Here is a 16,919-nt window from a genome sequence, read left to right as displayed (position 1 = left end):
TACAGAATACGTAGAAAGATTGTGGTAAACAAAGCGCGTAGGCCGTGTTCCTCGAGCACGGGCAAGAGACTGCTGCTCCGAGCTACGTCACAGGTCCGGGCGGCCAAGTACCGTTATTCCCAGCCCCTAAATCGGCTCCCCCCTGGCAACCATGAGCCTGCGAGTAGGAACACTGACAGTGTAACTCCATGTATCTTATAATGTATAGTTAGTTTGTATTTAAGAAATGAATGAGCACATTCTCAATGACAGGTTCGCATCAGGACTCATTTGCTATGCACACTTGTGAGGAACTGTACTATGAGATGTACTTTACGTTGCTGACACTCTTCAGCTTTGGTAAGCAAAAGGAAAAGCACAGGGTACGTGGGCATGCGGTGTATACAATTTGTCCAAATAGCCACTTCTCCGAGCTCCTTCTGTTCGAAGGACCACTTGTCCGAGTGACCACTTCTCTGAGCTTTGAGGGGTGGATGGTGTCCCATGCCCCGCCTTTTCCCCTCTCTCGGAGCCAATCAGCGCACAGGAGTCTAGCAACGAATCAGCATTAAGAGTATTTTTATTTTTGCTATGAGATAAACAAAAATATTATTCCTTTGTCTTCGTACATAAAGCAGCAAGCAAAAACTAATCATTTAAATGAAGTGTAGGAAAAGTTATAGTGAATATATATATTTATTTGTACATCTAGGTCTAACAGCAAATTAGCAAATACATTTTTTTTAAGTTTGTGCACTGAAATAAACAAAAATAACAACCTGTCACCACCGTCTATAGAGCAGCTATGTGGCAAGCAAGAGATAGTTAATGATGTGTCTAAATTTAAAACAACTTGAACTGAGCGCAGAAACTTAATTGAATCGGTGGAAAAAGGAAATAAGTCCAAATTTGGCGAAAATGAACTGAGATATACAAAATGTTGTATTTCTTTCTGCCTACAATATGGTGTGAAAAAGAAAAAAAGTCCGTTACATAGTGCAACTGCTGTGGTTACATCAAAATATTGATGAATGGATAAAGGAAAAATGTCCAGGACATATTTCCCTGTTCCAATCAATAAACATGTTCTGAAACAGTACCACAGTTTTATCACTTGGCAGCGCCACATGTCAATAACTTTAAGGCAACTTCTTTTTACATAAAATATAGTTTTCAGTACCTGCAACACCTTGTTACATTATCTGTGATTTCTATGAATTTTCCTTCTTGTTCTGTTTGTTTTGCATGAAAGTATAAACACTGCAGCAAAGTAAAGTTATTCTGGTGTGTTTAGTTATGAATGCTAGTGAATCAGAATTTGAAGATCGTAAGAGAAGAAAGAAAGGTGTGAGAAATACACATGAATATGCGAAAGAAAAGACGAAGTTAGCTAAAGCAATAGGATTGCAGTACACAACATCAAAAGGGTTTCTTGTACATGGTACACCTTGTAGGTGAGCATATTATCATTGTTGTATTTTGTCTCAATTTCTTGAAGGGGTCTCCTTCGATAATTCAGTTTGGAGGTCACTGCACACCTAAGAAATATGCATATATTTGGGGAGTGTTTGGAAACAGCCTTTGTGTTAATGTGTAACATAGTCCTGTGCTTGTAAACTGCACACAGTTAAGAGCATTAGTTTGCTGTATATGTATAGATAAAATGGCCAGTATGAAAATATTTTATTTAAAGGAAGGTTTGATCTTGTGCAGCATTTATAAGGTGAGGGCAAGCTCATACGCCAGGACGTTAACATTTATGTCTTTATTTCCAGTTTTCGAAGGATGTGTTTCAACAAATTCACAGAAGAACAACAAATAGCCATCATTTCGGATTTGTACGATGGAAAAATTAAAAATGAGCAAGACTTGTACCTTTGTGGACTTATTGAATGCCTTCCAATTGCAAGACAGAGAAACAGAAAAAAATAACAGCCTTTGTTAAAACTTCAGCTTTCAAATATTACGTTAAGAATGGGTCACAAAGGTTACATGTCTGTCGTAAGGCCTTTCTAAGTTTACATTCAGTTGGTAATAAGGCTGTTCATCGCCTAACATCACTCTTGGCAAGTGGGAAGTCCCCTAAAGACAACAGAGGAAAACATCTTAATCGGGCAAATGTTTCATGAGGTGAAGTGATTGCTGCCATTGATGACCATATCAAGTCTTTTCCCAAGCACTATACACGTTACAGTAAGAAACCAGCCGTTTACCTGGATGCAGTTTAAACTGTAAAAAAATGAACGAACTTTTCTGTTGCAAGTATTCCAGTCTTCATGTTAAGTATGAGTTCTACCTGAAATACTTCAGGGAGAACTTTAACTGTAGGTTTGGCCGTCCACAAGTAGATGTATGCTCTACATGTTAAGACCTTGGTGCCAAGTTGAAATCCACTTTTCTCAATGAGACAGCGCAAAGGGTGGCAGCGGCAGAGTTACTCATTCATAAGAGACGTGCATCCAAATTTTACAGAAAACTTCAAGACATCACCAAGCTTTGTAAGGAAAGAGATGATGTAGTAGCCATTGTATTCGACTACATGCAGAACTGGCCTTTGCCATGTCTACCAGTTCAGGAGATGTTTTACTTGAGAAAAGTATGGCTCTATGTGTTCGGAATACATAACCTAAAGAACAATACAGCAACATTTTATTGTTATCATGAAGGGCAAGCAAAACGTGGCCCAGACGAAGTGTGTACATTCCTGCTCGACTATTTAAATGACCTTCCACCAACAGTTAAGGAAGTATATTTATTTAGTGACTCTTGCGGTGGTCAAAATGGTAACCATACCAAAGTGAGATTTTTACTTTACTTAACTGTCAGCAAACGATTCAGTGTTATTCACCAGTATTTTCCAGTGAGGGGACATTCTTTTTTACCAGGCGACCGAGATTTTTCTGTGATAAAAAGAGAAGTAAGACATCATGATCGTGTCTATTCTGTATTGGAGTATATTGAAATGATAGTAAATAACAGGAAGAAGAATAGTGCATATCAAGTGAAGTTAGTTGAAAACCAAGACATTATGGACTTCAAAAACTGGTGGCTGGATTTCTTCAAGAAAAATAGCAAAGAACTTGGTTTTCAAACGATGGAACAGTTCGCACTGGCTACATACAGACATGTTATTTATAACTCTGAAATGCCTGGATATGTTACAACTTCTACGTTCATTGATGGGATTATTTCAAATACTTCCAAGCTGTTGAAAGCTAACGCAGAACCAAGGTGCCACTCTATAAAAGCTTACAATACACACATTCCATTGAACCAGCTTAAGATACAAGATGTAAATAAAATCATGAAATATATTCCAGAAGAATATAAAGGTTTTTATCAGGGCATTGTAGATTGGTCACCAGCAACAATGGTAGATTCAGAAGTCGAGAGTGAATAAGACATTGTGATGTGTGCCCTTGCGAAACATGTTAAATTAGATCTGATAAAATTCTTGTGTGTAGTGGTATGCAATTTTAAGTGTTTGCATAGTTATTACTAAATCGATGGAGTTATGAAACAAGAGACCAACCGACAAAACCAATGTTTTGAGATATTGACCATCAAGATGGAAGTACCTTATTTATTCCACAGTAATCGATCACATAAGTGATTTAATATGTAAAATAATTATATGTATCTAATTAGTCAGTATATTGTACTCTGTATAACTCATTACATACCTTTTTTGACAAAAGTGTACTGATATGAGCAGTTGGTCTACTGTTGCATAGTACAGAACGAGACATTTTCTGACATATTATGTAGTTGGTCGTTTGTTGCATATTCCGATTGGTAAATAAAATGAACAGGAAATAAACAGTAATCTTTCTTTGCTTTTTATTATTATTATATTATTTTATAACTAAATAAATAAAAATTCAGTTGTTGGTAAACTACATTTGTAATAAAGAATCCTTGTGGAACAAAGTTCTTATTGGATTTCTATGTCGAAGTCTGGCTCCCTGCCAAAGCCATCAATATCATCTTTGATTCCTTCTTGAGCAACGAGACTCCTGTACATTTTCCTGCAGTCACTTGGAATGAGATGCATCAGAGATCTGAGATCTTTAAGTTTTGCTGGTGTTATTGGCTTCCCATTTGGCCAGAGTTGAGCGAGACATTTATGGAAATATGGTTGAGCAGGCTGATTCTTTTTTTTTGCAAATTTATCTCTACGTAGTCAATTTGTGTGAAATCTGTTTTTATGAATATGGAGTATGGTTGTACTTATCTTTAAAAGATTTGTGCAATGGGAGTGCATGACTTGATGTAAGTTTTTGGACATACGCCATTGCTAAGAACTTTTTCTGTTGAATAAAAACTAATAAATAAAATAAATAAAAATAAAAATAAAAATACTCAAAAAAAAAAAAATACAAAAAACACACAAAATTAAGCAAACAATTGCTGTTGTCAACAAGGATATGAACACCACAAAATATTCCGAAACAGGAATATGGTCAGCAAACAAAGAAAAAACAAAGAAAAATGTACTAAGAGAACAAAAAAATCCCCACAAATGATGACAACACAAAAATATTGAAACCCAAAATAATTCAGCACAACAGTTGAAGCGAGAAAAAAAACATGACAAAACGAAAAAACAAACAAAATCAATAGTTTTACCTAAACAGAAACAAGCGACGTTTCGGGAACTGCTATCTGCTCCCGTCCTCAGGCAGAGACGCACATGGTACGGAAACACAGGTGCGACTGAGAAGGGGCTGCCGCCGTTTCCTCATATGCTCGGCCGGGAGCGTGTGACAGTGATACCGGGAACTATTACGTTCCCATAACTCGCTATGTGGTCGCCAATATAAATAGTGCAACCCCGTCACTTTGATCGAATCATTGGAAACGTCGGCGGGGCGCGATGTGTGTGATTTTAAGATTAAAGGTGGCTCACGGTCCAGAAGAAGTAAAATAGCTGTCGCATGTTGCTTGGCTCTATTTTTAATAGTGTAGGTGTCAGGCGGGGGGAGGTCACCCTTTCCCCTCAGTTAGTTGGCTAACTGATGCATGAGAGTGTCGTGATGTCTGTATTTAGAGGCGTGTGGAGTGTGCGCAAAAATGGCCTAATTAATTTCGTTGTGTGAGTGTAGTGTATAGCTCCAAGGCCGCACATACCCGGCTGACCAAGCAGGCATATCATCGTGTAAGTTTACCGATGTGTAGGAGAAATTACATAGATTAGTAAACACCTGGCCGCCTTAAGGACCGAACTATTGCGTTCCAGTATAGTTCGGTCAAAGTTAGGCTAAACCAGTATTGCTGTAGTTAGCCCCCAGGCTGTTGTCGTCTAAACCTGAAAAATAGAGAGTGAAATTAGTAAATGAATGTCATCCTATTCTATTATTGTTCGAGCAGAGAGATGCCCAAAAACCCATGCCTTCCGAAACGCGGCCGGCACTGGAGGTGAAGCCTGCCAGGCGGGTCTCGCCCTTCAGGCATACGGAGCCAGCCCTAACACACACAGGCAGTGGACCGCTGCATGGGTCAAAACCTACACCTGCATGCTTCGGACCATTTCGAATTAGCAAGAAAATGAAAGTTACATTAATGAATTAATTAATAATGGCTGGGGAAAACAACTAGCAAGGACTAGTGGAGGAGGTGGGGGAAGGAAAGATTTGGTAATTAAAGGAATTTGGGCCTGCGGTCGAGTTGTCGCTGGTTTATAATTAGAGCCCCGCTGGGTCAAAGGTAGTGTTGACGCAATAAAATAGAGCCCCGCTGGGCCAAAAGTAGTGTTGACGCAATATTTACGAGTCCTGGGCATGTCAATCATTGGCTAGTCCAATGTTGATTATTTGCACCGCAGGACGTAGACAGGCACATCGGGGCCAGAGAGAAACGTCTGCTATGTTTGCTAAGTTGCCCTGCGTACATGGGATGTGTGGATTCTAGTATAACCTGGCTTAGGCAAGTCGCGGTTTTTTAAACTGTCGCTGTGCAGCTGGGTCGTAGTCCGGAAGTGAATTCATATAAGTATTGGCATGTTCAGGGAGCTGGCCATAAAAAGACCTGTTTTGCCGTTTTATATATTCCTCTACATATTCTACTTTGAGTAGCTGGTGTACTTCTAGTGTGCTGGTGTACCAGCCGCAATCTGCAATGGCTCTAAGAAATTTATTTTGAGTGACCTGTACTTTATCGATATGGCATTTTGCTGCATAGCCCCAGATTTCGCAAGCATATAATAATTAAGGGCGAACTATTTGTAAATACAGCTGTAATTTTTTCTTTCTAGGAAATTGGGGGGCCTTAAACATTGAGTATAGGCTGCGCAAAGTGCCTCGCGCAAACTGTGTCACCTTAGTGGTGTGAACTTTCCAGGTGAGCCTGGTATCTAGAGTTAAACCTAAATATCTAGCCGATTTAACAAATGGTATGGCTTGATTAAAAATTTTTAATTCGCGGTCGGGGGCGGTGTATTTTTTAGTTAAAATTAAAGTTGTGGACTTGGCTCCATTTATTTTAATGCGCCAGCGAGTGTACCATTGTTCGAGTGAGGTAAGCTGCCTCTGAACTTTGGTTAAAGCAAACTTCAAATTCGGGGATTGATATATTATTGCAGTGTCGTCTGCATATAATTGCACGTGGGCATGTTCCCGCGGGATGTCGGCTGTGTAAACATTATAGAAAAAGGGTGAGAGTGGGGACCCCTGCGGCACACCTGCTGTCAGCTCCCGAGTGGATGATTTCACCCCCTCTATTGATACAAAAAATTTTCGACGCCATAAATAGTGGGCCACCAGATGAATATACGTGTCTGGAAAGTTAAATGTAATTAATTTTTGAATTAAGCCAGGTATCCAAACTTTGTCGAAAGCTTTTTCCGCGTCTAGCATCGTTGCGACAGTAAATTTCGCTCGTGAATTAAAACCGTCAGTGGCCTCTTCAATGAGCTTAATTAGGGGGTGAGAGGTAGAGTGGCCCCTTCTAAAACCAAATTGGTTATCTGGAATGACTTCGTGTTCGTCCGAATGGTGTTGAAGTCGTTTGAGTAAAATTTTTTCGAAAATTTTACTCATGCTATTTAGGAGGCTAATAGGTCGCCTGTTTTGTGGTAGTGACGCATTTTTTCCCGGTTTCGGAATGGTGATAACTTTAGCTAGTTTCCATGACGCTGGGTAGGATTTAAGAATAAAAATAGCATTTATTATTTTAAGAAAGTATTGTATAGCCTGAAATGATAATTTCTTTAAAGTATCAAAATTTATTCCGTCAGGTCCGCCTGCTTTATTTTTTGGTCGCGAGTGAATAGCTTCTAAGAGCTCTTTAATTGTTACGAGTTCCGGCTCGGCTTGTGGAACGATTTGTAAATAGTTATTACAGCTACTGTCGTGGTCCTAGTAAACTGAGGCTCGTTTATGTCCTCGTTTGGTGAAAATTGTTTTTCAAAAATGTCTGCTATAGCATTTGCTTTATCTATCGCGTCATATTTAATGCCCGCGTTTGTAACAATGGCTGGTGTGGAGATAAATTTATTTTTCCCTCGTAAATTGCGTGTGAGCCGCCACATTTGCCGAGGTTGAGTTGCGCACTCTGTTATTAAGTTTCCGTATTTTTCTATTTTTAAATCTTTAAGTTTTCGCGAGACTTGAGCTTTAAGGCGATTGTATTCAGTCCCAGCTTGCGGTGTTCTCGTTCGTTGGTAAGTGTTGCGCGCCTGCCGTTTTAAAACGATTAGCATGTCTACATCTGGGTAATTTATTCGCGTAAATTCTCTTTTATTCACGATTTTCGTGTGTTTTTTGCGCACGTCTGTAATTGTGTCGGTGAAAAGTTTTACGTGAGTTTCGAGCTCATCTGCTGTGTCTATCGCTGGAGTTTCTGTAAAAGTTAATTCCAGGTCTTCGCGAAATTTGTCCCAGTCGGGAATACCAAAAGTGCGGCTAAATATCGCTGCGCAAAATTGAGCATTAAAAGTTAATTGAATAAGTACCGGAAAATGGTCTGAGTCAAGCTCATCTAATTTTTCTGAAATAACCTGCGCACCTGGTATGTTTGTAAGAGCTATATCTAATATGTCAGGCATGCCACCATTCGTTGGATAGCAAGTTGGCGAGCCTGGAGCAAAAATTTCGTAATTATTTGCTACCGAATGATCTAATAATTTTCTGCCTGCTGGGTTAGTATTTTTGCATCCCCAGTCTTCGTTTTTGCTGTTTAAATCGCCTGCGATGAAAAAGTGTTGCTGTGGATTAATTAATTTATTTAAATCCCTAGAAAGTAGTGGCTTACCTGGGGGTTTATATACTGCCGACATGCAGACATGCGCATTTTTATTACGAATATTTATGCTGGTGGCCTCTAGGTGCTCTAAGCCAGTTATTTCTATCGGATGGTGATGAATCCCGTGTTTAATTAATATGGCTGTGCCGCCCCCACGAGTGGCGCGGTCAGTGCGGTAAGTGGTGTAACCACAAATATTAAATCGATGATGCGGTGATAGGTGAGTCTCGGTAATGAATGCCACATCAATCCCATATATTACAAGGCACTGTTCCAACTCGTACGACCGAAGGCGGAGACCACATGCATTAAAGTTTAGGAGTTGTAGTGTTTTCCCCATGTTTACTGCCATTTACTGGAGCACTGTCGCGAGTGCTTCCAATAGAATGGTTTGGCGGTATTTAATGCTCTCGGTGGAGCGGATGCGTGCGTAATACGGTTCGAGTGCCTTCACTAAATTCCAATAATCGCACATGCGCAGGATCTCTGCTAGTTCCGCGAGGCTAGTGATATTATTATTTGGCTGTGCTTCTGGCGCGGTTTCTGTTCTATGCTGCTGGCTCTTCTCGACGCGAGCCTGCACGATTTCCGTTGCCGTGCGCCGCGGTGCGCTTACGCCTGACGTAGCTGCCGCGTATGACGTGGAAGCTACTGCCTGTGTTTGATTTATGCCCGGTTGGCTGGCCTGCTCGCTGGGCCGTGCGTTTCGCGGACTGCGCTCTGTTGTTGTTGTTGTTGCCCGGTGCACGTGTTCCCTGGTGGGTGCGGGGGGAGGGGGGAAACTTTCCCGCGTCGGTGCGGCCGGCTGTGCTCGCGAGGCTGTGCGCGCAGCTTTCTGTGCTGCCTGTTCCGCGGCGGCCTGTCTCCGCGACTCTACGATCTTCAAAAACGCGGGGCACTGTCGCCAGGCCGCGGTGTGGCCTGTCTCTTTACAGTTCGAGCACACCTTTGGTGCCTCCTCTGGGACTGGGCATTCGCTGCGGGGATGCGAACCCGCGCACCTGATGCATTTAGGTACTTCTGAACAGTTTCCGGTGGTGTGTCCGAAGGAACTACACCTCTTACAAAGCGGAACGTCTTCCGCGCGAGTCGTGTACCGCTCAATCCTTATACCACTTGTGTAGTATAGTTGTTTGACGGCGTAGATGTCGTGCGCGCTAGGTGCCACGCACACCACGAATGACGGTGTTGGCTCGAAAAACTCTTGCCCTGAGTTGCGGTCTGTTAGCCGCCGACTGAGCTGTTTGATGAAATTTACTTTAAACCCGAGCGCGGTGAGCTCCTCAGAAATCGCATCAACCGGCGTGAATTTACTCAAATTCTTTATCACTACTTTTTCCCCTCGCTCGCTGGGCTGGGAGAAAGTGTGGAAAGGCACACCGTTTGCCTTAAACCAAGCGGTCGCTTTGTCTTGGTCCAATTTGCCATCAAAAGTTATGCGCACTTCTTGATGCTTCGTCAGCGTCATTCGGTTTTTGATGCCGAGTCGCGCGAAGGCAGGGCCCAAGCTGCCGATTGCCTGACTGTTGCGGATTACGAATGGTACGCGTTTGTAGCGCGGAGCCTCGTCAGTCGGTGTCCGTTGTTGCGGTGTCGGTACCGCTTGTGACGCATCGCTATTACGCCTGCGTTGTCTACGCTCAACAGTGGTGAAGCCACTGTTGTCGTCATCGATTGTTGTTGTGGGCTGGAGCCCTGGCGGTTTTTTGATTTGACTCGCTTGTTCGGTGTCTGATTCGCTACTCTCGTGCAGCCGCTTTGTCGCCGTGCCTACCTCCATCTCATCGTCGCTACTACTCATCGCAAGTAGGTGCCCCGCCTTGAAAAAAGCAGGGCACACAACAGGCGTATCGTCCGACCTAACTAGCGTGGTATTCCTATCTGTTCGCCGCGTCCTAGCTACCTATCGAACCTAGCACCTTACGCACTGGCCACTGACCTGAGCTTCCTTTTTAGGAACGCCAGGCTAGGCAAAGAGAGAGGCTGACCCTTCTCCGACCAGCACGCGGTAAAGAATCGAGAAGGGGCTGGAAAATGAGGGTATTTATCAGAGAAAGGGCTACATCTTGCTCAGCCAATGACAGACGAGCTGTCTCCCCATTGGCTGTGCACCATGTAGTTAAAGCGGATTGGTTATGGTGGGTTGAGTATTGGCTATTGTTTTGTGCTGCAGGGATGTTTCTCTCTTAATCAAAGGGATCCACATATTTTTTAATTCAATGCTCTGCTGGCTGAAAATATTTTTATTGCTAATAATGAAGGCTGATTCTTTGATTTTCCTTTTTATTTTATCGGATTCCTGTATGAGTGGTGTGGAGTCTTCCCAGAGAATTTTGTGGCTATTTTCCCATGTATGTTCAGCAAGTCTGGATTTTAGGGTTTCACCCTTCTTGCAGTTGTTTTTGTGTTCTTTGATTCGGGTGGATAGAGCTCTGCCAGTTTCACCTATGTACATGTGGCCACATTCACAGGGGATTTGATACACACAGTTGTGAGTTTGTAATTTTTCTGTGGCTGGTTTCACCTTGGTAACAATACTTTTAATAGTAGATTTAGAACGGAATGCTGTTTGAAGTCCATATTTATTTCCTAGGCGTCTTATTTTTTCTGAAAGCCCTTGAACATATGGAATAACTAGGGTTCCTGCAGGTTTCTCAGTTTCTGTGGATTTGAGTGTTTTGTTGGATTTCAAATGCTGTTTGATGGTGTTGACAGGGTAACCATTGGCTATGAGTTCTTTTTTTATATGATTGTGTTCAACCGCAATAGATTTCTCATCAGAACAAATAATCTCAGCTCGGTTGGTTAGTGTGTGAATTATGCCAGTTTTTGTTGTTTTGGGATGGTTGGATGCAAAATTAAGGTATTGGCCTGTGTGCGTAGGTTTCCTGTATACTTTTGTTTCCAGGCTGTTGTTTTTTCTGCTGACTAGTACATCCAGGAAAGGAATGCTACCTTTGGTTTCTTTTTCATATGTGAATTTTATTGATGGCCTCAGAGAGTTGAGGTGGTTCACAAATTCCTCCAAAGTTTCAGGTCCATGTTGCCAGACAGTGAAGGTATCATCCACATAACGGAGCCAGATTTTTGGAGGGCTATTACTTTTGCTAAGTGCTTCTTGCTCAAAGTTTTCCATAAATATATTGGCCATAAATGGTGAAAGAGAAGAGCCCATTGCCATGCCATCGGTCTGTTTGTAGAAAATATCCTTGAACTGGAAATATGTTGTGGTGACACAGAGGGTAATCATTTCCATGATGGATGGGATTGGTATTATAGTTCTGTCCTTTAGGGTTGGATCAGCTTCCAATTTCGCCTTGACAATGCTGAGTGTTTCGGCTACTGGCACATTAGTGAAGAGGCTTTGGACATCAAAACTCACCAGGGTATCATTGTTTTCTATTTTCAGTGTTTTGACTATAGAAATAAAATGATTAGAATCTTTGACAAATGTATCTGTCTGTCCTGCTAGTGGCTCAACAATTTTCAGGAGATATTTTGATAGTTTCTGGCATGGGGAATTACAACAACTGATGATCGGGCGCAGAGGCATGTCGGGTTTATGAATTTTTGGAAGACCGTAAATGTGGGGTGCTTTACTGCTGTGTGGTGTCAGTTCTGATCTAGTTTTTTCTGGGATGTGATTCTGATGTTTTTTTAGAGTTTGGTACACTTTTCTTTCAATGCTGGCTGTGGGGTCTTTTACCAGTTTTGTATATTGATCTGTGGTGATCAAATCAGTAATTTTTTGCTCATAGTCTGGTTTGTCAAGTATGACTGTAGCACGACCCTTATCGGCTGGGAGGATTACAATGGTATGGTCGGATTTCAGAGTTTTGATGGCCTTTAGTTCATCAGGCGGCAGATTCGGTTTAGGTGGACCAGCTGAAGTGATTGCTGTACGCACATTCCAACGAAATTCATCTTGTTTGGCGGCAGGAAGTTTGTATATTGCACTCTCAACAGATGAAACTATGTCAAGTGCAGGAATGTGTCGTGGAGCAATGCTGAAATTGAGGCCTTTTTGTAAAACATTTTCCTCGCTATTGGACAGCTTTCTTGAAGATGAATTAACGACAGTGTTGATGCTCTGTGTTGTGGGATGTGTTTTTGTATTCATCTTACTCGTCAGTTTGGCTAATTTATCTTTTTGCTTCTCTTTGCACTGTAGAGACCTCTTTTGGACCAGATTCGTGATGGACTGATAGATGCGATTGAAATCTTTAGTATTGAGGTTAGACTGAATTTCAAGCTGTAGTGCCGAAATTTCATTGTTCAAATGTGATTTTTGGCAGTGATATGCGGCAATTCTTTCACTCAGAAGCTTTTGGCTGGCTTTCCGGGTTATTTGTTGAGCCTGTTTGCTGTTGACCGGGGATTTGATTGTGAGTCCTCTAGGAATGACTCCCTTACTGCGACATTTACAGAGAAAAGTCAAGTTGTTCGAACATTGTGATAAATCAATTAATTTCTTTTCCAACTTCCTCAGAGAAATATGCATACCGGGTCCATACCGGGCATTGATGTTATCTTTAAAAGATTTGTGCAATGGGAGTGCATGACTTGATGTAAGTTTTTGGACATACGCCATTGCTAAGAACTTTTTCTGTTGAATAAAAACTAATAAATAAAATAAATAAATAAAAATAAAAATAAAAATACTCAAAAAAAAAAAAATACAAAAAACACACAAAATTAAGCAAACAATTGCTGTTGTCAACAAGGATATGAACACCACAAAATATTCCGAAACAGGAATATGGTCAGCAAACAAAGAAAAAACAAAGAAAAATGTACTAAGAGAACGAAAAAATCCCCACAAATGATGACAACACAAAAATATTGAAACCCAAAATAATTCAGCACAACAGTTGAAGCGAGAAAAAAAACATGACAAAACGAAAAAACAAACAAATACAATAGTTTTACCTAAACAGAAACAAGCGACGTTTCGGGAACTGCTATCTGCTCCCGTCCTCAGGCAGAGACGCACATGGTACGGAAACACAGGTGCGACTGAGAAGGGGCTGGAAAATGAGGGTATTTATCAGAGAAAGGGCTACATCTTGCTCAGCCAATGACAGACGAGCTGTCTCCCCATTGGCTGTGCACCATGTAGTTAAAGCGGATTGGTTATGGTGGGTTGAGTATTGGCTATTGTTTTGTGCTGCAGGGATGTTTCTCTCTTAATCAAAGGGATCCACATATTTTTTAATTCAATGCTCTGCTGGCTGAAAATATTTTTATTGCTAATAATGAAGGCTGATTCTTTGATTTTCCTTTTTATTTTATCGGATTCCTGTATGAGTGGTGTGGAGTCTTCCCAGAGAATTTTGTGGCTATTTTCCCATGTATGTTCAGCAAGTCTGGATTTTAGGGTTTCACCCTTCTTGCAGTTGTTTTTGTGTTCTTTGATTCGGGTGGATAGAGCTCTGCCAGTTTCACCTATGTACATGTGGCCACATTCACAGGGGATTTGATACACACAGTTGTGAGTTTGTAATTTTTCTGTGGCTGGTTTCACCTTGGTAACAATACTTTTAATAGTAGATTTAGAACGGAATGCTGTTTGAAGTCCATATTTATTTCCTAGGCGTCTTATTTTTTCTGAAAGCCCTTGAACATATGGAATAACTAGGGTTCCTGCAGGTTTCTCAGTTTCTGTGGATTTGAGTGTTTTGTTGGATTTCAAATGCTGTTTGATGGTGTTGACAGGGTAACCATTGGCTATGAGTTCTTTTTTTATATGATTGTGTTCAACCGCAATAGATTTCTCATCAGAACAAATAATCTCAGCTCGGTTGGTTAGTGTGTGAATTATGCCAGTTTTTGTTGTTTTGGGATGGTTGGATGCAAAATTAAGGTATTGGCCTGTGTGCGTAGGTTTCCTGTATACTTTTGTTTCCAGGCTGTTGTTTTTTCTGCTGACTAGTACATCCAGGAAAGGAATGCTACCTTTGGTTTCTTTTTCATATGTGAATTTTATTGATGGCCTCAGAGAGTTCAACTGTTGTGCTGAATTATTTTGGGTTTCAATATTTTTGTGTTGTCATCATTTGTGGGGATTTTTTCGTTCTCTTAGTACATTTTTCTTTGTTTTTTCTTTGTTTGCTGACCATATTCCTGTTTCGGAATATTTTGTGGTGTTCATATCCTTGTTGACAACAGCAATTGTTTGCTTAATTTTGTGTGTTTTTTGTATTTTTTTTTTTTTTTGAGTATTTTTATTTTTATTTTTATTTATTTATTTTATTTATTAGTTTTTATTCAACAGAAAAAGTTCTTAGCAATGGCGTATGTCCAAAAACTTACATCAAGTTATGGTTGTACTCTTGTGATTTTCAGTTCCCTGATTTGCAATCAGTTAATTTTATTTCTATCAGTGTCGTGTTTTCTGTTGACTATCATAGTTTCCAACTTTTCAGTTCCAACAAAATGCTGCTTCTTCATTTCCTTTACAGTCAAAGGGTTCTTCTTCCTGCAAGACTTCATGATGTTCATGTAGTCAACCGCTGTATAAATTCGTTGCTGGTACTTGAAAGCAGACTCTATATCACCGAAATCTGAGTCATTCGGCAAGAAAGAATGACCTGACACCAAAAACCGTTGAGTGATACACTGAAGTGTTGGATGCTCTTCAATGACAGCTTTTAAAAGCAGTACGATCTTAATGTTGCGGTTCTGGCCCCCACAAGAGTCGGACCATAATGTAAGTTCTTGTATTTCAGGGCATTCTTCCATGAGGTGCTGTCTGAGACATGATCCGACCTCCTGAGCACCTCGCCCAGCCTCTCCTTCAAGCCAACAATAGCAAAAGCCCTTATTAGCGGATCCTGAATGTATTCCACAGTTGTAGAGCATCAGCTTCCGTTTGTAGTACAGTAGAGCACCCCTTAACCGGAATCATTGCGGGGAGGTCCATTCCGGTTATGGGAAAATTCCGGGTAAGGGGAGTTGCGGTAGGCCCGGCCTCCGAGCCGGTTGAATAACCTTCATTCAAGCAAGCAGGCAGGCACGTGTTTCTTATCTCTGTGGGTGGGTCAATGGAAGAGGATGATGAAGAGGGTTCGGGGGAGGTAGTAGGACTACAGCTGCAGTGTTGTGTTACTTCTGTGTTGACGTGCTAGTGATTCACACTTTCTGAGAATGTATAGTCACTGCCACGCACAGTTTACATTTCACATACACAAGAATAACACTTCAAGCATCTCGTTTAAAAACACAGAGATAGAGAAATACAGGTAAATGTAGACTGTTTAACCATATATTAACGTATAAATATGTACATAATACATATCTGTACACTAAATTATTGTCTACAAACTGAAAGCATCACACGTTGGAAGTAAATGTTACTCGCTATCACGTGTGTCAGCGTGTATAGTGGGAGTCGGTGTACATACTCTCGGGCCGGCCGGAATTTACCGTTTACTTGACATAGTGAAACAATAAAACTACTTATAGCATAAACATCTTTATAGTAATTCACGTCCGACGCGAAAACCAGCGGTGTATTTACGCAATGCGCGGGAAAGACTGACTATAATTAGCTCTCTGACAGACGTGCCCGCGCGTGCGCCTACAAGACATGTACAATCAGGCAAAAGCAAAAACACCTCGTTCCAGTGCGGAAATGTTTTGGAGATGTTTTGTAATGTTTTAATATTTTTTTGGAAAATTAGTTCCGGATATCGGGAGTTCCGTTTGTGGGAATTATGGTTAAGGGGTGCTCTACTCTACACTACGTTTGTTGGGATTCGAGGGAGAGGAAGTTTCTCTTCCAAATCGAATGTGAGACACTCTACTGTCTTGTTAGCTTCAAGCATGTTTTTTTTCATTAAGTCACGTGCTGTAGTTGCCGCAAAAAAGTGTTTAGAATGTCTTCCCTTCAAATCTGCCTTCTGATTCTCAGTAGAAGCATTTTTGAGTTGTGCACTAAAAGAGTCGCAAATACTACAGGTATCTTTTTTCAAAGGTTTTTGTTTCAAGTTAAATTTGGTATAAAACATTTTCTTATAGGTGGCAAATGAAACAGGTTCATCAATCTCTTCTTTATACATGTTGTACATGATAGGGAGGGTGGTTTCGGCTGGTAGGAACTTGTCATTATTGGTTGATCTTGAATAATGTGAGATATACCGTGGGTACTTGCTGATATGGTTCACAACTTCTTCCTCTCGTTCTTTTTTAATTGCGTTGTGGCCACCCATGGAGCCACGCTTGTCCTTGACAGGGCTTTCTACAATAACCTTTGACATAGCTCTGTGTACCATGCAACTGGAAATACGGAGGGTTTGCAGAAAGAATGGTTTGCAAACTGGTGTCTTTTTACTACCCAAGGTGTAAACTCTTGAGAAATGTGTCTTCTTATCATGTGTTGCTTTGCCTGATCTCTTCGTGATTCCTTGAGAAACCATTGTTCCAATCAGTAAACATCTAGCTTCATATCAGCCAGCTCCCCAAAATTTATTGAAAATAATCTTCCTTTCATCTAACGAAACTTTATGACTGCAACGACATCTGCTGTTTACAATATCCCTGAATTCTTTAGGCTCAACAGGAACCTCTCTTGAACTGATATAAGGTTTGTTTGTGTTCGTATATTTCTTCCTTGACTGCCTTGTTTTATCAGCATACTTTCTCTTCCGTCCTCTACTGGGTCGTCCTTTAAAACTCGCACATTTTCCAGTACAGGTACG

The sequence above is a fragment of the Bacillus rossius genome, chromosome 5 (assembly GCF_032445375.1).
Source record: "Bacillus rossius redtenbacheri isolate Brsri chromosome 5, Brsri_v3, whole genome shotgun sequence".
Taxonomy (NCBI): domain Eukaryota; kingdom Metazoa; phylum Arthropoda; class Insecta; order Phasmatodea; family Bacillidae; genus Bacillus; species Bacillus rossius.
This window is presented reverse-complemented; position numbering follows the sequence as displayed.